The following is a 23,991-nucleotide window of genomic DNA, read 5'->3' as shown; positions in this document are numbered from 1 at the left end:
CGTGGGGGCTGCTCTGACGCGCAGCCGTTCCGATTCTGCCCTCTAGGTGGCAGCAGCGCCACGCCTCAGAGGCTCCAATCCCCTCGTCCCTGACTTCAAGTGTTAATGCAATTGACCAATCAGTGCTAAGATGATGGGAGGTAATTGGGTAATTGTATTTTACTGATCACAAGCAGAGAAAGGGAGAGGAAAAGAGGAAGGCAAGAGGGCCAGGGGAGCGAAGGGGACTGCAGTCCGAGAGGAGCTTTTGGAAGCTAGGACCCTAAACGTCAGGACGTGGCATTGGTCGAGAGAAAGCCTAGACTGGGAGTAGCTGCCGACCGCGCAGGGAGCGCATTTATTAATTGGGGGGAAAGGAGGGGAAAGCGAAGGAGTGGGAGGAAGAGTTCCAGCCCAAGTGCGGATGGAAGGGGACTGGGGCTTCTGCCGCGCGGGCAGCCGCGAGCCGGGGAGATGGCGCTAAGGGCGGCGCGGCAGCTGCGCTCCGAGGACGCGTCTCGGGGCCGAGGACGGGCCGGCGTCGCGGAGCTCTGCGCCAAGACCCACCAACTTGTGGCTCCGAAATGTGCCCAACGCAGCTGGGAATGAGATCAGAGCTGCGGTTCCGTTGGAGAAGAATGAGAAGAGCCAGCGATTAGGGATTTTGTTTTAACCCCTTTCGTTCTTTTTTTATTATTATAATTTTATTTTTTCCTTCTGCTTTTTTTTTTTTCTTAATTTGCCTACTACCCCGGTCAGTCCCATCACTTGTCTTCTCCATGTGAAATAAAAGCCCAGTCTGAACTTCCGTCGCCGCGGTGTCCCCGGATCTGCTGCCCGCTAATGGAGAAGGGGACCCGGGGGCCGGCGGGGGCCACCGGCGAGGGACCGCACCGCGCGTCTCCCCAGACATCCCGGCCCTGATCTCCGAGTCCGGGAACACCTGGAGGATCCAGATCGGGTGCCGGGCTGGGGGCGGGGGCAGAGGCAGCGAACGCTACCCCAAGCCTTAAAAAAAAAAAAAAGAAAGAAAGAAAGAAAGAAAAGTATCGGGGTGGGGAGGAATGGGTTTCTTCTTGACAGCTGACGGAGCCTTGAAATTTGCCTCGACTACCTCCGCCCCCGCCCCCGCCCCGGCCCCCCGCACTCCATTTAACTTGAGATTATGAAATTGCAGAGGCGGCGGAGGGAAGGAGAGAGGATATAACGCGAGTTTAGAGGGGAGAGGGGAAGGTGGCTGGCCGGGTGGCTGAAATCAAAAATCCAATTGCGCACTGGGTTGTGATGAGAAATCTAATCAGATCTTCTTTGGCGAAGGGGCCGGCCGGAAGGGTGGCGAGCGGGGGGAGTTGATCCCCAAATTCTTCGAAGGGGAGGCTGGGGAGAGGAATTGACCACCGTGGAAAAAGGAGACTTTTTTGGTGGCAGAGGCTGCTGGGTGCCTGGCAAAAATGAAGGATGCGGGACGCAGCTCTCTCCCGGAGCGGAATGCAGCGGATAGACGGTGCTTGAGACAGGGAGGAACGAAGCTTTTTCTTGCGAGACCTGGATCTGAACACAAACGTGTAGATGTGCACACGGGGAACATTTGAAAAATGAAATAAACCAGTGCGAGACCCGCGGGGATTTGGTGTGTTCTGACATAAATAAATAATATTCCAACAGCTGCCCCCCTCCCCCCCCCAAAAGGATGGTTGGAAATGGAGAGCCGAGGATCCACAGAGGAAAAGTACGTCCGTTTATTCTCTGTAAAGGAGAAAGTAAGCCGAGGAGATATTTTTGGAATGAAAAGTTTGGGGCTTTTTTAGGAAAGTAAAGACCTGATTCGGTGATGTTTTCTGTTTGAATTTCCCACAAGAGGAGAGGAAATTAATAAAACATCTGCAAAGAAATTTCAGAGAAGAAAAGTTGACCGCGGCAGAATGAAGCGCCGACTGGGGGAGCAAAAGCGACAGGGCACAGTTGGATTCGTGCCTGTGGTGACTAAAATTGAAGGATAATTGCAGTTGGATTTTTCTTCATCAACCTTTTTTTTTTTTTTTTTTTTTTTTTTTTGGTGTCAAGATCATGCGTTTTCTCTTGTTCTTAACCCCCTGGATTTCCGTCTGGATGTTGCTGTGATCAGTCTGAAATACAGTGAGTGATCCTTATTTTCTTACTTATTGGTAAAGGAAATGTCCATTCCTTTGGTGTTCTTGGTCTCTTTATCCTAAAGACCCGGTTACGAAGGGCCCAGAAAATAAGGGAGAGGGCGGCCCATGCGTTTGCTCCAACAGGCTGTGCTCAGCTGATAAACTGGTTTGCTCTGTGGAGGCAGGCTGTCTGCATCCCAGGCAAACAACGTCTTTTGCAAACGTTCACCAGGGGAAAAAAATGTCCCCGAGAAAGCTGCTGCAGTCCGGGATGATGGTGCTGGGTGATTGACAGTGTAGATGCATTTAAGTTGTATGGCAGCCCTGGAATTAGATGCACAAATGTTTGGCTATTGGAAATCGAAGGGACTCAATTTAAATTTCATTATTCAACATGACATTGCAGAGCGACAGAACGTATTAACACAAAAATATGATAATAAACCAAGCCTGCCAAGGGTGGCTCCTGGCTGGTGGCTGGGTGGCTGGGGGAGGAAGCTGGTGGAGAGAGGGGGCTGCACTTCTCACCGTCTCTGTTGCATACGTACACATGCCCCAAGGTGGTCTTCAGATGACCCAAGTTCTCACCCGGGCTAAGAAACAAACAGGGGGGACTGACTTCTCTTCAATCCCACCCCCTCCTAAGGAAGGACCTCTCTGGATCACAGAGAAGCTGTGCAGAGATGGTAAAGGGCCTTGAGAGTTGACGTAGGTTTTGCCAGAAACCTTCCTAACACAACCAGGACACAGCTCTGGAGGAAAAAGCAGAAATCTCGTGCCCTGTGGTAACTTAGAAAAAGAAGTGGAAAGGAAGGTTTTTGTGTTAAGCACCAAAGCTTCTCACATGCCTCCTTTGTCTTATGAAAAAGAGGCCAGGATAGAAAGTGAAGGAGAAGGTGGGAGATGCTTAGAGAGCCCGAGGGCCTGTGGGATCCCCTCCTCCTCCTCCACAGAGTCCTGAGGCCCGGCTTCTGAGCACAACTCTCCCCCTTCACCCTTCCCTACTTCTCTCTGGGGCCTTCTGTCAGAATCATAGACTCACACAACTTTAGAGCCAGCACACTCCTCAGAAATCTCATGCCGATCACCCAAGACACCGAGGCCTGCAGCAGCTCTAACTCCTTGATTAACAGCCAGACAGAATGAGACAGGTGATTCACACAGGCCCCCAAACAGCAGGCACGCGTCAGTTTGGGATCCGAACTGGACAGATATCAGCCATACATAGCCGTGCATGGCTACTTCTGTCCCTCAGCTGCCATGTTTCTCAGGAAGAGTGAGAGGAAGATACATTGGTTCCCAAGGGCTTGAAATAAACTTCTGCCAGTTTAGCCCTCAAGGGTTGAAAACTTGCTCCCTCCCTTGCTCCCTTCTCTCCTTTCTTCCTTTCTATGGCATAGTTCAGATTACCCCTGGCTTTAATACTATTTTTTAAAAATCCACCCTCTGGCATATCCCAAGGAGATGAAAGGCACTAGACCCCTGGGTTCCTTCTTAGTGTCGGCCACGTTTAATCCCGTGAGTGGTGATCCCCAGAGAGTCGTTAATGCTCCATGGAGTTAGATTTATATCCCAGAGTTGATAATAGAAACCAGAAACACCCAGCTAAAAGCATCTGAGTCTGTTCTTTTCACCCACATCATCTATTCTTATCTTTTTCATTATTCCTCAACTAAACTAGCCTACAGCTGAGCACTTCACTCAGTTTTTTCTGGGCACATGTTTCCTATTGGGACACAAATCAGCCAATAAATTTGGCAGTCTATGAAAATAATGGTGCAGGATGTTTTTGCTCCCCTAGAGCTCCCAGCAGACTTCTGCATGCCTTATCATAATTCTCTTTGGTGTTTTTTGGTGTGTGTCTTAGTGTGTTTGCTTATGTGTTTTGTTTTACGTGATCATAGTTTAGTTACCATTTGTGGTCAACGAAGGGCATATTTAGTTCCTGTTCAGGAACTTAGCACAACTAACAAAAAAGTAAGGCAGGGAACTTCTTAGCACAACCAACAAAAAAGTAAGAAGGGGAAAAATGTGCAATGATGCCTTTTACTTCATAGCTCAGCTGTGGGCTTCCCTTTGGAAACCTAGCTTTCCAGTTAGGTTGGGTTTGCCCATTGGTGGATATTATTTTTGTTCTTGTTTTTCTTTTTCTTTATGTACTTTTTGACATCCCAATGTCTTCAGTGCTCCTGTGATTAGACCTTGAAGTACGTGTCTCTTGTGACAGCGTCACCCCCTCCCTATAACTTCCACACTTATTTATACACAAATGCAAACTTTCTTGAGAGGGAGGAAGGGAAGAAAAGAGAGAGACAGAGAGAGAGACTTGCTTTAGAATCGTGGGCTGAAATGTGTCCTTCCACCCACCTCCACTTAAATCTGGAGATGATGGGGCATTGAAAGATGTCATCATTTCTTATCCTGGTGAATCATTTCACCAGCTCTGCAGTTTGAAACTCATGACCCAGCTTGGGGTTTTGCAGGCAGAGTTGGCCCTGCGTCTTGGTGAAGTTGTTCATGAACTGATGACAGAATCATGGCAGTGATGGAGCTAGAAACTTATCAGTTAATTTCAGGGCTGAAGTTAGCCCCCCCTCGATGAGAGGAGGTAGTTGTAGACCTGCTGAGCACCACTTGCCCAGAAAGCTGTTGGGTTCTATACGTTTTAAAGTTCCCTTTTCAAATGTCTTCCTCCTTAATGTAATAGCTGTGCCCTGTGAGCAGTACTTTTAATTTTTTTGGCTCTCCATTGTCTCATCTTGGGGATGGGAATGGTAATCTCTAATTTCTTGAATTGCTCTGTGAATGATAAGTAATGTTATTCAAAGCTTCAGGCATAATGGACCCTCTGAGGATGGTTGTTTGTTATGGTTATTCTTGGATTAGTTTGAATTAACTTCCTGACAACGAATAACAGTCTGGCCAGACTCTTTGGCAGTTCCAGTGGCTGTACTTAAAACCTAGGGATTATGTACCTTACAGGAGTCGCTAGCTTCCTCTTTTGGGATTCTATCCAGACAGATTGGCTCAGAATAGTATTTGAGATATAAAATGTTTTCTTGGATGAGAAACTATAAATCATGCTTTTGTTCTAAACATATAGAAGAAATGAATCTCAGCAAAAATAACAATTATTGCAATTTTAGGGGGAAATAATGCTATTAATGTGTGTGCTTTGGGTCTAGAAGTTGCATAAGATACCCCTTGTATTTTAAATGTATCATTTAAGCTACACATTATTAATACATAGTCTGGACCTGGAATGCACGAAATAGAGCAAATGTCTGTGGAGTTATATAATCGAAATTAGATGGTGTAAAATTTCACTACTGATCTTAAGGCCCCAAAGACCACAATTTGCACACACAGTCTTCCTAGTCAAAAGGCACCCTTCATTAGTTAAGCCCTATCTTTATTGGTGATAAGCTGCAGACCCAAAAGAGTGAACGGGATCAGGAAGATTTAATGCAGACACACACGTCACAGTCTCCATGTGCAGAGCTCCCAACACCAACTTACCAGTGGTTTTCCAAGGCATCCAGTCATGGTTCTTGCTCATAATTTTATTCTCTACACTTGCAGCCCTGTCCTTTATGCATTTCCTCAATATGCTTCCAGGGACCTGCTTTCCCTTTAAGGAAAAAGGAGTCTTGTTGTAAATATTCTTGTTGTCATCTCTGTGGATGATAATAGTACAGTCAGGCTTGGGAGGTAGATGTACACTGGATTTTTATACTGTTTCTTTTCAGTGAAAACAACTCGAAATCTGTATCGGTCTTGGAAAAGCATTTTAGAGTTAACCATTTTGACTGGTCTTGAGAAGAGATGGAAATTATCAAAGGACATACCCAGATAAATTTGACTGTTTCGCCTGCTCTCGAAAGTTATCTAAGAAATCAGGTAAAACTCCCACATCATAAGGAAATTCAGATACTCAGCTTTCCACTAGGTCATTTGTGTTCCATGCACCATTTAAGCTCTCGGAGTCTGTTTCCTTCCCTGTCAAAAAGAGGTAATAGCAACTTCATGGAACTGACTGCCAGGAGGACAAAATCAGATTGCATTTGTCATGCACAGCAAGCATTCAATAAATGCACATTTACATTGATCATTTTCGTTTAGGTAACGCACAGTTTGCAAGAGAGAGATAGGGTCCCCATTGGCAGGAAGATGTTAATCTAAGTTCATATTGGCATGAATGAAAAAGGGACACCCATGAGCAGGATTAGGGTTGGAGTATCACAGAAGTAGATAGGACTACTATCTACTTTGGGGCAAGACCCTACAGTTTTAAAACACACTTAGAAGTGCTTTGATGAATGCCATTATTCCAGTGAAGATCATACTTTGTGAATTGCAGAAAGTATACTTTTGCATCCGTGGAAACTTTGCTTACAGTACTTCATAGGACAGGCATAAAAAATTAATGATTTGTAAATGATGTCTTAGAAGACTCCTTCAGGGGATCAAGAATCTTTGCGTCTTTCATTTCTTCAAAATAATTTTTCTGGAGAAATCGAATTTTGACAGTTGAAATTTGGTTAGGCAGGTCTTGTGGCTGAGATAATATGCTTGTCACATTCTCTGAGAGGAAGGACTTTATTCTGTTTTCTGGAGTGTCCTTAGAACCTTAAAAGACTGTCTGACAAATAGTATGCATGCAATAGTTATTCCTTACAACCAAACTTAGTCTAAGAAACAACCCCTCTGAAGGACTCCAGTGCATACAAAAACCTGTGTGCACACACACACATACAGGCACATACAAGAAGCTTGGCTTGCAGGAATCTACAGAAGCTTGATGAGAAACACCAGTGAGCCTACTGTGCGCGCGCACACACACACACACACACACACACACACAGAGCAACAGTGAAGGGTTTTCTTCTGTTGGAAAATCTGAGGTATGAAAATTAGATGATGCAGTATGTCTTTCTTATTCTTGGCGCTGTCATGAATGAAATGTGACATTTTTTACAAGTCATCTTACCTCTCTGGGTCTTCAAATCTCCTCTGTCAAATAAACGTAAAAATGAAGATTGCTTTAAACACTTAGATTTTAGGTTTCTGAGTTCCTAATTATCTAGGAATTCTGGATTCCTGGGAATTAAGAATATATAATCCCAGATCTCAGACACTAGTTATTAAAATGTGGAGAATAACCCCACAGTATTCTATGAGAAAGTTGGAATCAGTACTAAAGCAACAGATGTGTGGGTAACAAGGTGAAGGATAGATGGGCCCAGAGGGTTGGAGGAGAAATACAGATTTGGAATAGATGACAACCTGTTTCACTACCTTTCAGCTGGGGGGATCCAAAATTGGCTGATTAACTTTGCTAAGTAAGCCTCAGTTTCCTTAATTTTAAAAGTGTAGATGTTTTTGTGTGTGTGTGGTTATTCTGGGATCATTAAGTTGTTCAAGTATTTGGGAAATGATTGGTATTCAATAACTGCTAGCTGATTTTCTCTTTCTTTTAATCTGTGGTTACTTTCTATAAGAAGGTGAACATATTTTAATAGGCCGTGGATATCTTCCTTTCCATTAATGGAGTATGGAAATGAAATTTTTTTCCTCCGTTTTACTATCAAAGTTGGTAAAAGATTAATTTTAATAATGTTTTCTGATGTTGATTAAATTCATAATGAAGTCTGAAAATGCTGAAAAACTTCTGGAAGATTAATATACTCTTATTTAAACTTTGGAACGGCCGTGTGCCAGCCTTCTCTGCTTATGGAGGCATTTAACACGTGTGGGGGTTACAGGTATACAGTAGTCTCCCATTACCTGTGGTTTTGCTTCTTGTGATGTCAGTTACCTGTGGTCAACTGTGCAATCGAAAAAAATAGATGAATATGGGTGCATGTCATTCACATAGTTTTTATTGTAATATATTATTATGATTGTTCCATTTTATTGTTAAATATTGTTAATCTCTTACTATGCCCAATTCAGAAATTTAACTTGATCATAGGCATGTCTGTATAAGAATATGCTATGCATGGCACATGTCAGAGTTGGTTTTATGTACCAGCAGTTCTATGCATCCATTGAGGGTCTGGAATCATATCTCCTGAGAAAAAGGGGGGACTACTGTAACGTAATAATAACAGTAGTAATTGTCAGTTATCAAGCATTTGATATGCACCAGGCACTGTACTGAGAACAGAACATGTGTTTTTCTCTTAAATCCTCACTTAGCCAACAGAAATGCAAAGAAACTAAGCAATTTGTCTTAGGTTATATAGCAACTAAGTGGTGAAGCTGGAAGAAGAAGGGAGATATCTCTTGACTTCAGAAAGTCAATAGACTCAAACTTCTTGACCTGGTGAAAATATCACCATAGCAGTTCGCTGTCGTAGAACCAGGTAGTCAATCTGAGTATTTTCCTTGGAATTGAGATGTCTCCAGTTTCCCTTCTTTCTACAATTCCTACAATGTTCCTACAATGAAGGCTCTTCAGTAGCTTAGTTCACATCTCCCATGCATATTTTTGTTGGTTTTCAATAATATCCGAGTGTGACTTTAAGAAAGCAAGCGACAACTTCCAAGAAAGACTTAGGAAAAATTGTCCTAACTCACTGCACATATCCAATGGACCTTTGCAAGACGTTACAAGATAATCTAGGAATTCACAATTATGTGAGAAATTCAATTCTAATAATACATTTGGGGTTTAGGTGCACGGACCTGTAAACCAGATGGATTCCTCATGGTGGGCAGCCAACACCTGGTGCAGTTCTTTTCATGTTAAATGTCTCTGTAGCACTTGGTGTCACTATCTGCCTCTGGTTTCCTGAAATGCTTCTGAGGCTTTGGGGCACTGCCCGTTGGTCACTCCCTTTATTTGTCTGATGTCATTCTCCTCTCATTTTGCTGTTCTGCTCCTTAAATGGTGAGGGCTTCTTCACTGAATCTCTTCTATTCCTAATCTCTCTGCATTGCTGAGAAACGTCAGTCAGGTTTGTTTGGTGAGAGGAAATTCAAATCTTAGTCTGCTGCATCCAAAAAAATGTTCATGGCCAGAAAGATGCCACTTACCTGGCTTTGCAGGCCTTGCAAAGTTAAAACACCAACCGTAACTGAGTACTTTCCCTTCAGGGACCTATATATTTATAGTTTCAACTAATAGCAATGTCTCTTTAACCTCCCCTCTAGCAAAGCAGTCATCAGATCTAATCGACTCACTGTCTTAAACTCAGCTTTTGTCTGTCCTGCTGTTACCTCAGTCCAGGTTACAGCATGTCTCCTAAATATCTCGAACTAGTTTTTCTGATAATGCCAACTTTTCTTTTTTTTTTTTTTTTGAGACAGAGCCTCAAGCTGTCCCTCTGGGTAGAGTGCCCTGGCATCACAGCTCACAGCAACCTCTAACTCCTGGGCTCAAGCGAGTCTCCTGTCTCTGCCTCCCAAGTAGCTGGGACCACAGGCGCCCGCCACAACGCCCAGCTATTTTTTGATTGCAGCCATCATTGTTGTTTTGGCAGGTCCGAGCTGGGGATTTGAACCCGCCACCTTAGGTGTACGTGGCTGGCGCCTTAGCCGGTTGAGCTATAGGCGCCGAGCCTATGCCAACTTTTCTTCAGTATAGTCTATTAGTTATGCTTCCTTTAGAAGTATCATCCCATGATGTAAGGCTGAACACCCTCTTCTCTATATTCTAGAAATACATTTGTAGAATAAAATCTAGGCTTTTCTCTTGGAAGTATGGTTTGGTTGGCTTATTGGTGCCCTCTCGCACCGGCCTGCCATACGAGTGTTTCTTTCCTCTGGAAATATGCCAGGGTAGTTTCAGCCCCAACCTAGTGTGAGCTGCTCCATTTGCCTAGAAATACTCACATGTCAAGTCTGAGACCGAGTCACCTTCTCTGGGAAAATTGTCTCTATATCCTCTGGACCTACTGAGTCTCCAGTGCCTTGAACATGAACATTTTGTTCAGATATCTGGGATACCTCTGATCTTTGTTTCAACATATCTGCTTAGTTGGGTTGTGCTAGCTTGTGGCTTATTTTACGATATGGACCTCATTTTATTCATCTTGTCAATTTGGACATCTAACTAGTATAGTACACAGAAATTTTCAATATATTTTGGTAGATCCCATGAATGAGGAGATGGAAACATCTTCAGGGTGACAAGGTTCCTTCAGTTTAGTTTATGACGTAGGCCATTGGCTTCCCACTACCTTTACCACTAAGTGAAACTTCCGTGGTTTTCCCTCCCATATCCCACAACTACTTTGCTTAATAAATACATCGCAATTCATTTCTCCATTTTTACCAATACAAAACATACACCTTCCAGTCACCACTTTTCTTTTTGAAATGGAGTAGATGAACTTTGTTACTATGATTTGTTATAAATTGAGCCAAAAGGAAAGGAGCTTTAACTGCTTTATGCAAGTGTGTGAGTACATTATGATTTCCAGCTGGCCTTTCAAAATATTGATCATGGCTATCCCTGAGGATCGCATTTTTAAAAAATAGTTCCATAAATATATTTTAGTGCAAATCATATGCTGCAAGTTATAACTGCTAACAGGCTTGTTGCAAGTTTGGTATTGCACAGTTCTCACCGATGTTGTTCATAAAGATCATGGTTCACAAAAATCAAGGCGGTCATAGAGTTGTGCATTCCACAAGCTTCATAGTCACATGAAGTGTGCTGTCCTGCTCATGAAAGACTACAAGAAAGAGACTATGAATTCGTATAACATCCATATGTAAACTAATGCAAAGAAAAGTTGAAACAAGATCCTTAAAATGGGCAGCGCCTGTCGCTCAAGGAATAGGGCACTGGCCCCATATACCAGGGATGGAGGGTTCAAACCCAGCCCCAGCCAAAAACTGTAAAAATTACAAAAAAAAAAAAGATAAAAAAGATCCTTAAAAGCCTTCATTAAAAAAAAATAAGAATGAGCTACAGTCATTTTTCTCAGCATGTGAATCCCTGGCTGTGTGGGGACCCGGTGAATATTCATGGCTGTATTAGTTGGACTTCAGGGTGCAGAAGGGACTTCCTCCTTTCTTTCAGAGGGACAGCAGAAAACACTGGGTTAGAGGGAGGTAAGTGCTACATGGTTTAGTTTTATTCTGCAATTTTTGAAGAATATATCTTGAATATGTTAAATTGTGATATTTGAGGTTTTAAGCCCTCTTTTTGACTCTTTCTAGCTTTTGATAATTTCTTTCTAGTTTAGAGATTACTGTGATTACTCCCTAATAATAGTAACAGTAGATGATGAAGCATTTATTGTCATACTTCTTGGTGCTTTTAAAATCCAGCTATTTCTTTTAATCCTTTCAATAAATTTTTGTCCCAGAACTTAACAAGCAATTAATTCCTTCCCCCTACCCCCCAGGTCCCTTGCGATAGAGCGTGAGGAGTTGGGAAGGGAAGATTTATTTAGAAGAGCCACTGATGACTTTGCTCCCCTGTTCTTGCCGTACTATAAACTGCTAAAACAACAGTATTTGGAGGGAGAGGGGCCCCTTTGTTTTATCTCATCAACTTTCTACCAAGTCCTAATAGGAAATGTAACCATCTTATTATATTGTTTATCTGTTGCTGAAGTAGGTATGGAAGGAGATGGGAGGGGGTCCACAGAGTTTAGAAAGATGAGGTCTTTTTCTTACAATGACTAACACAGCACCCTGATTATTTAGATCACCTGTTATCGTAGACGTGGTCCTGCCTAGAACAAGTAGATTGTGACGCTGCCTTAGACCTCCTCTTGTCCATGCAGCTAATCGTTTTGTGTGTTGTTTGTTTGTGTAGCTGAGAACTGCAGTACTAAGGAACTCATTTTCAGGGCAACAGACATGTTTTCTTTGAACCAGGGTCTGCATAATGAGGATGGAAACTTTCATAAGGAAGACGAGGAGTTCCGGGGTAGGGTTCTGATGCTGAAAAATGAGAAAATGTGCCTCTCTTGAATGGTTTACAGTTGAATCTGAGCCAGATCGGGGAATGTGCTGATTTTTGCAAACTTAAGTGAGAGTGAGAGAGAGGGAGCTCTCACCCCAGCTGAGCTGTTCTAATCTGGGCAAGAGAGAATACTGATAGCTCAGTTAGCTGATCTCTAGGGAGAATCTCCTCATCGGGACCAGAGCATGTGTGTGGGGGAATGAATTCAAGGGCATTATGGGAGGCATCCAGGAGACTCTGATTTTTGCTAACTGAAAAGGCAGAAAGTCAGAAGCCACCCCACCAGAGTTAACATCTACCCAATGGTGTTCAGGAAGGCAAGAATGGAACTATGAAGCCTTTCTCTGCATTGTTTGAACGTTGCCATGGTGATAGTTTCTAGCAGAAGTTACATGTTTTTTTTTCAATCCTCCAAAGCAGCAAGCAGTATTTCCTTCTCCTCTCCGCATCCCTCTCTATTTGCCTCCCCCTAACTCCTTCCCGTCCTTCCCTCCTCCCCGTCCTTTCTTTTGTTCTCAAGTTCCTCTATCATTGCCTATTAATCACACACAAAAAATAATAATAATTGCCACTCTAAGAGGTTGATTTTAGGGGGAAAGCGAGTCAGGCAGAGGTTCACTCCTGCCCAGGTTTCTGTCCCCCACCCCTCCCAGTCTGTTTATGTATTAAAGACCTAATTAGACTGAAGCTGTGGATGGAAGCAGGGTTGGGACTCTCCCGTGTTGGTAGGACACAGAACATATTATAAAGGTTGGTGTTGTGGCGATATGTTAATTGAATCGCTCCAGGCAAGTGCGGAGCAGCCGTCTCTGACAATTAGAAAGAACAATGGCTTTACTATGAGGGAGCCCAATCTCTTCCCCAGTGGAAGGATTAGCATGCACTTCAGGTCCCTGGAAGGTTCCTGTGGACCGAGAGAGATCTGCACTTGGAAAAGCCTCCTGTCTCTTTAAAGCTAGACTTCTGCCTCTCCTCTAAGCTAAGTTCACTGCCAAGAAAGAGGAATGAAAGGACAGAGTGAGATCAGGTTTGGTGGGCTGGTGGGGAATCCTGGTGTCGACCTGAGCCGTAGGATATATTACAGGGATGTGAGGAAGAAATCTTTGCCTGCTTAATGCACGTGGCCGGTGAATTGTGAAATGGGTCTCATTAGAGCCTTTCACATCCCGGCATGCGCCCAAGTGCTTGGCCGGCACAGCGCCATCACTTCAGGTCCGACCCTTCTGCTGTTCACTGCAGCCAAAAAGGGACAGAGGCTCTGTCTGTCTCAAAGCCTCCAGTCCCATCTCTCTCTGTCTACTGTTCATTGTAAGGCTCCTCTGGCCATTTCAGTCCAGCCGGGGATGAGGCCCGGCATATCCTATAGGTGTTTATAGAGAGGAAATATAAAGAATTTTGAGCATCAGTGATGGGTTTGAGGCAGCCAGTGGGTGCTGACACCCAGACCTCCTCTCTCTCTCCCTGGGCTGCATTGAAGCTGTGTGGAGGCTTCTCTGCAAATATGCCAGGATACTCACTTGGAGGAGAGGATGGGTATAGTTCAGGGCCAAGTAAGTCATCAGGGCCTTCTTCTACGTCAGAGTTGATGGAGCTCTTAACTTTTTTCTCAGATTCATATAGTAAAGATTTAAAATGAAATTGTATTTTCCAAGGCACAGTATTGGGAAGATTAATAATTGCTGTCTGCTGAGTATGACTGTGTATCAGGTAGTGTGGTCCTCTCGTTTCGAATGTCCTATGGTTCTACAAGGTTGATATAAAGTCATAGACGTATGAGTGAGACTGATAGGAGACCTGTCACTTCTCAGATTTGCAGTTCAGGGTAATTTACTCAGAAAACCTCAACTTTCTTATTTTCAACCTGAGAACAACTATAGTACAGGGTGGTGGTGAATTGTAATTGCAATAAAATGCATGTAAAGCTTTTAGCAGACTGCTTGGCACATAAAAAATGCTCAAGCTATTATTTGGAAAGATGTAAGAGACATTTTCTTACAACATTATTGTGAAATAATTACTAGGCACGTCCTTCAGAAAGAAAGGTGTTAAAAGTAATTAAGAGCAGATTGTTGAATAAAAAAGGGAAAACATCAGAGTTTGAAATGGTAAGATTCCTAATGTTTTCCGTATAGCTCTATAGTTTGAAAGCAGAATTGATAAGATCCATAAACGCTTTTTTGCATTCATTCTGGGGAGATGATTTTCAGTCACTCAGCTTGGAGTTTTTGTGTGGGATGGATCTCTTGCAGCTGTGTACGTTATGATGCTTTAGATTGGACATTTAAAAAAATATATAACTAAGTTAAGAAAAAGAAAACCGATACTTGTAATTGAAAAGTCTTACAGTACATGGAGTTCAGGTATAATATGATCCAGGGGTTTACCGTGTCCCAGGAATTCCTGCTGTATTTTCTCTGTACTTGGCTTAGGCCTCCTGAACACCCCATTTTCATCACTGATTTGCACTCCTTCCACCAGCAACCAAAAAAAGAAGATGGGGTTTTGTCTCAGTGTTCCCACAGAGCACCCTGAGATCTCAGCAGAGCAGATTGGCTTCCATCATTTACTCACTTACAGACCATCACTGGCTTCAAGAGAATGTAGTTGAGGGTCAGGTGCATCCACAAATGAAATTTGGGGGCTCTTGAGAGATGACAGGTGGTAGGTGCTAGAGAGGAAACCACAAATTCCTACCTACCATGTTTCCCCCCAAATAAGACACTGTCTTATATTTATTTTTTCTCAAGAAGACACACTAGGGCTTATTTTCAGGGATGTCTTATTTTTATTAAGTATAATACAACAATCTACATTTATTCAAATACAGTTAAGTCATCTTCTTCTGGAACCTGACAGGGGGAGCCTACCTTGTTGGTGGGGCTGGCGCTAGTGATGCGTGAACTCCTTTCCCCTAGTTGTTCACACGTGTGCAATAGGATGCCTGCGACCGCAGTTATTACACATGCATCCATGCAAGTGTGAATGGCTCAGAGAAAGGAGCTGTGGCAGATGAAAGGTATTCCAGTCTTCACCACTCTGTGCCAAAATGCATGGCATGGAGCAGTATCTGCCTAGCTATGCCCATCACTAGGTCTTATTATGGGGTAGGGCTTATATTTAACAAATGCATAGAAATCCTGCTAGGGCTTATTTTTTGGGTAGGTCTTATTTTCAGGGAAACATGGTACCTGGGTCTGGTGACAAACAGAAGAGCAGTTGCTGTGTTTAACAGTATAATGCGCTATGAGGGTTAATCTGGTTTGTACCTCTCTGTAATACTATGTTGAGTACAGGTGCTGGAGTTTTGTTCTTCCTGCAAATCTGTCGCTATCAATTTTTGAGTGAAGCAGTTTTGTTTGCATTCATGCTCTTTTTACTTTATTCTCATCTCTTAGGGAACAGGATTTTGTTCTGAAAAGGAGTTTCCAGGCTTTTCTGGAAATGAGGAAACACAAGCAAGCACAAAAGAATCCTCCTAAGTCAGTAACTGTTCACTGGTGGAGGCCCTTTCAACTGGCTTGCACATGCACACTCCTGGGTGGCCTGCACCAGCCGTGGGCATGCTTCTATCCAACTCTAATTTAATCTAAGTTATCACTGCGGAGGTCTCAGCAGTGGCACAGTCTACCCCTGGTCTCTTCACTCTGCCTGCCCAGGGATAGTGATTCAGACAATGTGGTACAAACACTTCTGCTTCTTCATACGAAGGGTGAAGGAAGTAATTGTGGGCTTTGGATACAACCGTGTTTGTTAAGGTCTAGTCAGAGCACTGACTGCTTGCCACCTTCTAAGACTGGGAATTGTATCTTTTGAAGTCTTACTATTCTGCATTTCATATTGAGAACACTATAGAAACTTAATTCATACTTAATGTAGTGTCATACTCAGTATAAGGAATCAGACCAAGTTCATCTGCTTCTCATAAAAACTATTAGAAAGCAAATGGCTGGGGGAGTCTGTTTTTCCTGAAAAGTTAAAAGAATGAAGAAGGCTGCCACGTGTTGACCACTTGCTGAATGGTGGGAATTGTAACAACTTACCTCACATATCTTAACTCATTATACACTTATGACAACTATATTAATAAAAGTAAAAATATCAGTAATAGGTAACAATTTTGTAGGGTGATTACTATGTGTAGGTGTTGTTCTAAATATTTTACCTTTTTAAGAGGTAAAATCTCCAAGCAGATATGCATCCTTTTGGAAGGTGAGGAAAGGGAAGCTCAATGCCACAGAGCCAATAGATGGCCGAACTTGACTTTAAACCTCTGGACAACCCAGTGGCTTTTCTGTTCTACTGTGCTGCCTTTCATGTGAGACTACTTACTTCTACTGCTACTACTAATAATACATATAAATGCCCTGTAACTCTTTCCTTTAACATCATTGCTTATTTTTCCCCTTTTCCTTTCTGGGGTGATCTTAGCTTTAACAACTTCTGATGGTATTTTTCAGCCTCTAGTTTGGCTAGGGTAGCTGCCCAGACACAACTCTGGTTATCTGAAAGTAAAGCTCATCCTGCACCATTTTCTTTTTTTTAAATATATATCAACCACTTGGGTTCACCGTAAATAAGCCACAAAGTCTTTATGTGTTTAAAGTTAGAAAGAGTGAAGAAACATTTCATATTGCACGGTCCCTGGTGACTGAACTTTGAACACCTGTGCAGATATTCGGAGTCGGCAGGCCTCCCTTAAGGTGCGACGAGGGTAATCGTCACAAGCTTAGCTGCAGAGGCTGCAGCATGTATTTCGTGACTCCTTAGCAACCATCAGAAGACTCCTTCTCCGTATACAGAGAAGGTGACTTGGCCCTTGATCCAGAGCTCTTAAAACTCTTGACTCTTTACCCACTGGAATGGTATGTGGGAGAGGCAGGAATAATATAGTCAGGACACAGTCATGGCTGCCTGTTCCAAGAACGCACATTGGAACTGGTTTCAGTTCTCCTGGGCATTGGGCCACATCAGAGGCAATGGCCCCAATCAGCTTCCTTATACCTTCAGCGTATCACCCTTGATTTTGCTTATGACACGGGCACTGCAGCACCAGGGAAGGCAGGCCCAACACAGTGTGATTGCATGATCCACAGACACAAGGACTTGCTCACCTGCTCACACACACACAACCCCAACCAGTTCATCTCCATGTCCCGAATTTCCACATGCCTTCTCCTGAACCCCTTCTAGAGACATGGGCCACTTACCTTTCTCTGCTAGTCAAGATACAAGGGGAAAAAACTGCATTCCAGTCAGCAAGCTGTGAATTCAGGGCGTAGTTTGACATCTGAGAATTTTTCTCTTTATTGCCCACTACATAATTCTACCAACTCTTCCTATGCAGAGACTATAAAGCCACTTTGATATGAGTTATGACTTCTTATCCCAAATCTAAATTAAAAAGAAAAAACATAGAATACTTTGTGCTCTTTACTACTTTGTGATAGCTAAACCACTACCTTCTGTCCCTTGGGGCTGGCGAAACAGAGAAGCTTCTTACTTCTGATTGTCTATAGAATGTGCCCTTCCCTACCCCGACTCGGAATTTTAGCCCTTAGTACTAGCCAAGCCCAAGTAACTATAACTGCACCCCATTTGCCTTTCCCCATCTCATCACCAGTTATGTGTCCTCCACAGGCATTGGTTTCCGGCGACTCTCCTGCCTCACCTATAAAATAAACGTCCTGCCCTGGAACGTGGCCGTCCTCCAGGCAGCCCCTGTGTCTCAGCTCCACCTCTGCTGTACTTGAGCATACCAGGAGGATTTTCATGTCCAGGATTCTGCCCCGTGTGGGTTTCTGTTCTAAGTGCTTATTATCTGTTTCCTCACCTAGACTGGAGACTGAGGGGAGCCCCTTGACTCACCCCTGGTCCCTCCAGGCCACAGACACAGCCAAAGCTGAATGTACGCTTTGTGCTTAAAGAGAAGGCTCCAATTCACAAGCTTCCAACTGCCGATCTTAAAAAAAAAAAAAAAAAATTAAATGTAAATATAATACTATTTTAAAAATAGATTTTCATTGCCTTTTCTAATAGCCCCATAGACTCCACTTGGGGCTGGGTAATCTTCTCCATGCGGGATGCCCACTCAGCAGTGTGGAACTCTCTTTTGCTGAATACGCTATGGTGTCTCTTTAGGGAGTTGCTATTCAATGAGCAATAATTCCGAGCCCTAGGTTTCCTGTGTCTGTTTGCTAGCAGGGATGTGGGTCTCCCTAGTCAAAGCTCAGCCCTTGTGGGCCCGACTGTGCTGGCGTCTGCAGAGAGCGTCTGCCTTTGTTGTTCCATGGTATAGAAATGGGTGGCATTCTCAAGATTTCCCATGGAAAATGCTGATGTTTACAAAACGGTTTTTTCCTCAGCATCCCATTTTGTTATGGTTATAAGAAACATGATGAAGTTGTAGCCCTCAGTGTCTTGAAACTCCTGCCTGTGTGTGCATATTGTCCGGTGCGTAGCAATGATTCCCGAAACTAATCCACCACGGGGGCATAAGCTTGCAATAACCAACAGGGGCAAGGAGCAAAGGATAGTGCATTTTTTCACAAAATGTCTATACAATTTAAAAGACAGCCTCAATTTTTTTCTTGTTATTTCACCGGGGACAAAATGTCCTTTCATTAAAAGTGAATGATAGTGATAGTAGATGATAATTAAAAAAAATTCCTTTCCCATATCATTACTTGGCAAGATAAGTTTTTGACAAGTAACACCATGTCCATTATTCACTTCCATACTCTATCTGGAAGTGTGATCTCTCACCCTCAGGCCATGGACAGCCACTGGTCTGTGTCCTGTGAGACGCTGGTGTAGACCTCTGCCTCCTCTCCCACCCTGCCTTCCCCTGTCCCCCCCCCCCGACACCTCCATGTCCATAGAAAAATTGTCTTCCATGAAACTTAGGAACCGGGTCATGTAGCAGGAATTGAGTGTCAGGCAATGGAGCTTTATCTGTATTTTTAGCACCAGCCACCCCCATGACCATCACCCCCTACCTGTTGAAAAATTGTATTCTGGGTAACCCGTCCCTGGTGCCAGAAAGGTTGGGGACTGCAGGTATAGGACCCTGCCATAAAACATAAAAATTAGAGCCCGTGAGAAAAACTACGAGCAGCTGTTTGCAAATAAAGTAGAGAATATGGGTCCATGTCATGGCGGCTTCGCCAGCAGCATCTTTTTAATAGCTGTTTCCCACTGCTAAGTACCATTGTCAAAGACAGCATGCCAGGGCAGTGCTGCTACCCTCTGGCCATGCCACTCTGTGCACGTACATTGTGCCTCTTTTCTCTGAGCTTTCTCTTTCTGTAAGATGAGGGTTTTGATTTAGATGCTCTCTAATATTCCTTTTAGCTGTGTAAGAGTCTGAGACATTTCACCGAACTATTTGCAGAACTATTTGCAGGTAAAAAGAACCCTCTTTGCCAGGAGAATGGAACTGCATTTCCCCGTCCCCATCCCCAGACACTCTGGCTGCTTATTTCCTTTCTTTGCGTCTTCTTGCCCTTCTTTGTCCCCTTCGTCATACTTCCCAAATGTATTTCTTTTCCTTACTGTCCAGGTCCGGCCAAGCCCTTCTCTGCATTGCAATTGCCTTTGGTGTTGTGTGTGTGTGTGTGCGCGCACGTGTGTGGCTATTCCGCAGGGTAAGCACTTAATTTCAGCCTAGCTCCCACTAATTAACTACAAAATTAAGTAGGTGAATTCATCGATTCAGCACTTGGTTTGATGTTTATATTAACTCATTGAAAGGGAAGCCCTGGATGTGGCCAGAGTGAGGCTTGACGGGAATCTTCGCCTCCCTCTGGACTTCCCCACACTGGATATCTGTTTTGCTGTTTCTCAGAAGCATTTCCACATCTGGGGTGCAGCCAGAGGACTGAGGCCGCATCAGATGGGAATTCCCTTCTTTGTGACCACAGAAACGATCTTTACTTGTTCCTCTTCTTCCCTCACGTACTTGCCGTAGCTTGAGTTCTACTTTTAATGCACCTGGGGAATTCTCTTAAGATGACGGCTGAGATTAAAAGGATGTGTCCAAAATCAGATGCCCTCATAGCCAATGCCCGCCCATCTCTCACCACATGGGGAAAAAGGGCCTACACACCTGGATGAAATCTTTACCTTCTTTCTATCAGAAAGAACTGAGCGTGTAAAAGGATCCTACACGCCACCTCAGAGCAATTGATTAGTTTTTTAGAAAAAGTATTGGCATAACATCTATTTCATTTTTTGTTTCCAGCAATCATGTCCTTTTTCATTCTTCTTTGACTTAGCACATAATAACCGCAAGTAAACAGCGGATTACGGTGGCCATTTGTCACAGAACCGTGTTTACCTATTTTTGGACATTTCCCCCCATGTATGAGGGATTTGTGACTTCTTTCAAACCCCTGCAAATAGTATCTAGCTGATAAAATATGTTTTATGATTACATAGTCGGGAACACGGTTTGTAATAGAGGGAGAGCCGTCGTGAAGAGCTCTTTTCTTGGAGCCCATCCAAGCAGTTCGGTAACTTGTCTCAAGTAATTGGATTAAGAGAAAAATGTTGTTCTAAATATATGTTCTCTGATTTTCTAGACCTTCTGTACTTTGTGCCCCTGTTAAAAAGTCCTGAACTAAGTGCCGTTGCCTTGGGGTAATTTATTTGCTCTATTTATTGAATTGCATGCACGGATTATTAGGGTAAATTGCTTTATTTTCTCATTCGAGCATTAATCGTCTCTGCCCTTGTCCCCCAGCACTTCACACACACCCCTACCATGGCATTATCACATCATTTAGTAATTATATGTTTATTATCCACCCCCACCCTGATGCTGCATCTACTCAGGGAGCCACACTTGCTGTTTTTTAATGTTCCTCTTTGATATACATTGGGTACTCAATCAATGATGAAAGACAATCAAGGAAATCGTGAACACAAAATTTGTTTAAAGCCACTTTTAATTTTTCTGATAATAGTATAGTTTGAATTTTGTAGTAAACTCATCCTTTGCAAACTTGATTATCACAATGTTTTGAATTTTGTGTCTAATAGTCCTATTAAACCCATTCTATGAATTTGTGTTTTAAGAAGGTATTGTGAGTTTTTAATCATATTGGCAAATGGTTTTTAAAATATGATTGAATCAATATAACTCAGCCAAATTAGTCGTTTCTGCTTAGTCAATAATTTTTTCCAAGTTAAACAGTAAGCTCTACTCATTTTAGCGCAACTATTTTTTATTTGTAAATTTATTCAGAGAGAGAGAGGAACAGAGATAGAGGAGAGCAAGGTCAGACTGGTTTGCCTTCAGTGGATCAAATTAAATTGATAATTGTCAAGCTCCTTGTAACTTCTCATAGTATAAACCTAAACATACAATTTTATTCTAAACTTTCCCATTCAAATTTTAAAAATTCTCATATAATAATTGTTTTAATTTATACATACACAGTTGGGTGTGTACGCACACACACAGAGGTATACATACATGTTCCTTGACATAAAAAACGTCAGAAGTTCTGAATTCTCCTTCTCATGTTGTTCTGTACAAGGCATAATAGCAGGATATTGTCATTGAAAACATGGAGTGTGAGAGGTCAGAGGATCATGAAGAGGGTTTTCTACATTTTTACAAACTGACTTATTTTCTTTATGAAGGAATATTTGTTGCTCATTTGATAATTATGCAAGAAAATGTTATTTCAGGTCACGTGCTTTTGAAAGCCAGATAGTATTGTTTTCATTGTTTCTTACTGAGATTATAGACCAACTAAAATGTTTTTTAAAATGTGCTATATAAAGGCCCGGCATGGTGGCTCACGCCTGTAATCCTAACACTTGGGGAGGCTGCGGTGGGTGGATTGCTTGAGCTCAGAAGTTCAAGACCAGCCTGAGCAAGAGCTAGACCCCATCTCTACTAAAAATAGAAAAAACAAGCTGGCCATTGTTGAAGGTGCCTATAGTGCCAGCTACTTGGGAGGCTGAGGCAAGAGGATCTCTGAGCTCAAGAGTTTGAAGTTGCTGTGAGCTGTGACACCATGGCACTCTACCTAATGTGATACTCTACTCAAAACAAACAACAGCAAAATAAATAAAGAAAAATATAAATGTTCACACTGCCTTCCATTTGAGAACGTACTTGCTACTAAAATTTCAGCTGTTAACATCTTTCTGCAGGCTTGCTCTGAGGATTAGTTTGATTAAAGCATCTGTACTGTAAACATCTTACGGCAGTTGGAGTATAATAATTGATTAAGATAAAATAGAGTTTCACAAAGTAATATTTGGTACATGGCCAGTTTTGATACAATTGCATAATAGTGGATTTAAAGGAAATGAATGTGTTTGCCAGAGTAAAATCTGCTGTGTCAGTGTAGGAGAAGAGAGTCATATAGAGAGCTATCAATTGGAGTCACAGAATTTGAATTTGTGCAGAAAGAAGTCTTTTTGAAAGATAAAATTATCATCCAGAGGATTTTTCCCCTGTAAGACACTAATACATTTGGTATCCTGTCTTTGTAGGGACAGGAAAAGGGAATGAATCATAGTTTTACACTCTGTTTGTGGAGTTTGTATAATTTAACTATTATTTGTAGGTTGAGACGTTTCACCAAAAGAAGTTGTTTCATGGCAATTATGATTTCTCACTGGCACTAAGTGTGTTTTTCTGCACTCAGTGTTGATTAGCCCTGGGTGTGATCATTCTTTCTCTTACATCTTAGACACCTTAAAACAATGTTTTAAAACTCCACTCCTGTAATTTTTGATTTACTTCGGGGAGTTCACAGAATCCATCTCCTGGTTTTTGGTTAAAAGATAGGTGATTCTTAGAATAAATTTACATGGAATTCTACAAAGCTGGAATTCCGAGCTCCTTTATTATATATTTTTCATGGGCTTAAAGTTTTGGATTGGGCAATCAGACATAGATGCCCATTTTTCCCCCTGACATTCATATTACCTTGTTCCTTGAGTACATGGTTTGGGATTCATAGTATCCCATAGCTGGTAGATGACTTTTTCTTGTTTACTTTAGGCCATTGGAGAAAAATGTTTACTATTAAATTGCTACCAGATAGCTCTTTTTCTCACTGAAATATCAAAATGTTTTTCCATTATTGGTTCTGTTTTCTTATGTCATGTCTACTTAATGAAAACCTCACTAAGCCTTCTGGAACTTCTGAATACGTCTCTGTTTAGTTTCTGTTTAATTTGGGAAGAGTCTGCTGTCATGTGTAGATAATGGTTTAATGTGTCATGCCAAGGTTTCTCTGATATTTTATAGTGCTGAATCTCAGATAGAACCCTTTGGAGCAGGTCTCAATGCTAGCATGACTGGCATTATATTAATAACTGAATGAGTGGGAGATAACTCACGTGGCCTGCTCACTGTGATTCATTCTTGTTTTGTCAAATAATAGGATAGGATAGAATAAAAAGTTACCATGTGACTCCTGGAGTGTAGGAACAAAAGATTCTTTTTTGAGAAAGATTCACGTGTCCTCACCCCCATTGACAAATGGGGGTCAATAGTCAGAGCCAATGGAAGTGGAGGATAAGTATGTCATACCCCAGTAAAGAGTTTAGGAGTGAGCAGCTTTAGTAGCTCCAGAAAGCAGGGCAAATCCAAAATTCACATTCATCCGGGGTCAAGACCTGAACGTATCTGACTTAGATTAGCTCAGCACAAGTCATTAAGAGTCCGTTATGTGTTAGGCTAGCCGCTGTCAGTTTAAGCTAGCTTTGAAATCCAGATATTACGTAGAGTCTTTTTTTTTTTTTATTAAATGATAGCTGTGTACATTAATGCAATCATGGGGTACAGTGTGGTGTTTTCATATATAATTTGAAATATTTTCATCAAACTGGTTAACATAGCCTTTATGTCATTTTCCTAGTTATTATGTTAAGACGTTTATATTCTACTTTCAGAAAGATTCACTTGTACCCTTGTAAGATAAACCA

The 23,991-nt window shown here is 42.4% G+C and overlaps 1 protein-coding gene across 1 annotated transcript in view; it reads left to right on the top strand.

Moving 5' to 3' along the window:
* The first annotated feature begins 202 nt into the window (after window positions 1–202).
* Window positions 203–23,991, top strand: part of LRRC4C (leucine rich repeat containing 4C) — a 166,182-nt gene continuing 142,393 nt past the window's right edge. The window contains exon 1 of the mRNA XM_003781239.1: window positions 203–2,115. The gene's annotated coding sequence lies outside the window, so the exon portion shown is untranslated. The remainder of the gene's footprint in view (window positions 2,116–23,991) is intronic.

The sequence above is a fragment of the Otolemur garnettii genome, unplaced genomic scaffold, assembly GCF_000181295.1.
Source record: "Otolemur garnettii isolate 467f Iridium unplaced genomic scaffold, OtoGar3 scaffold00001, whole genome shotgun sequence".
Classification (NCBI taxonomy): domain Eukaryota; kingdom Metazoa; phylum Chordata; class Mammalia; order Primates; family Galagidae; genus Otolemur; species Otolemur garnettii.
Note: the sequence above shows the minus strand (reverse complement) of the source record. Positions and strands in the feature narration are given on the sequence as shown.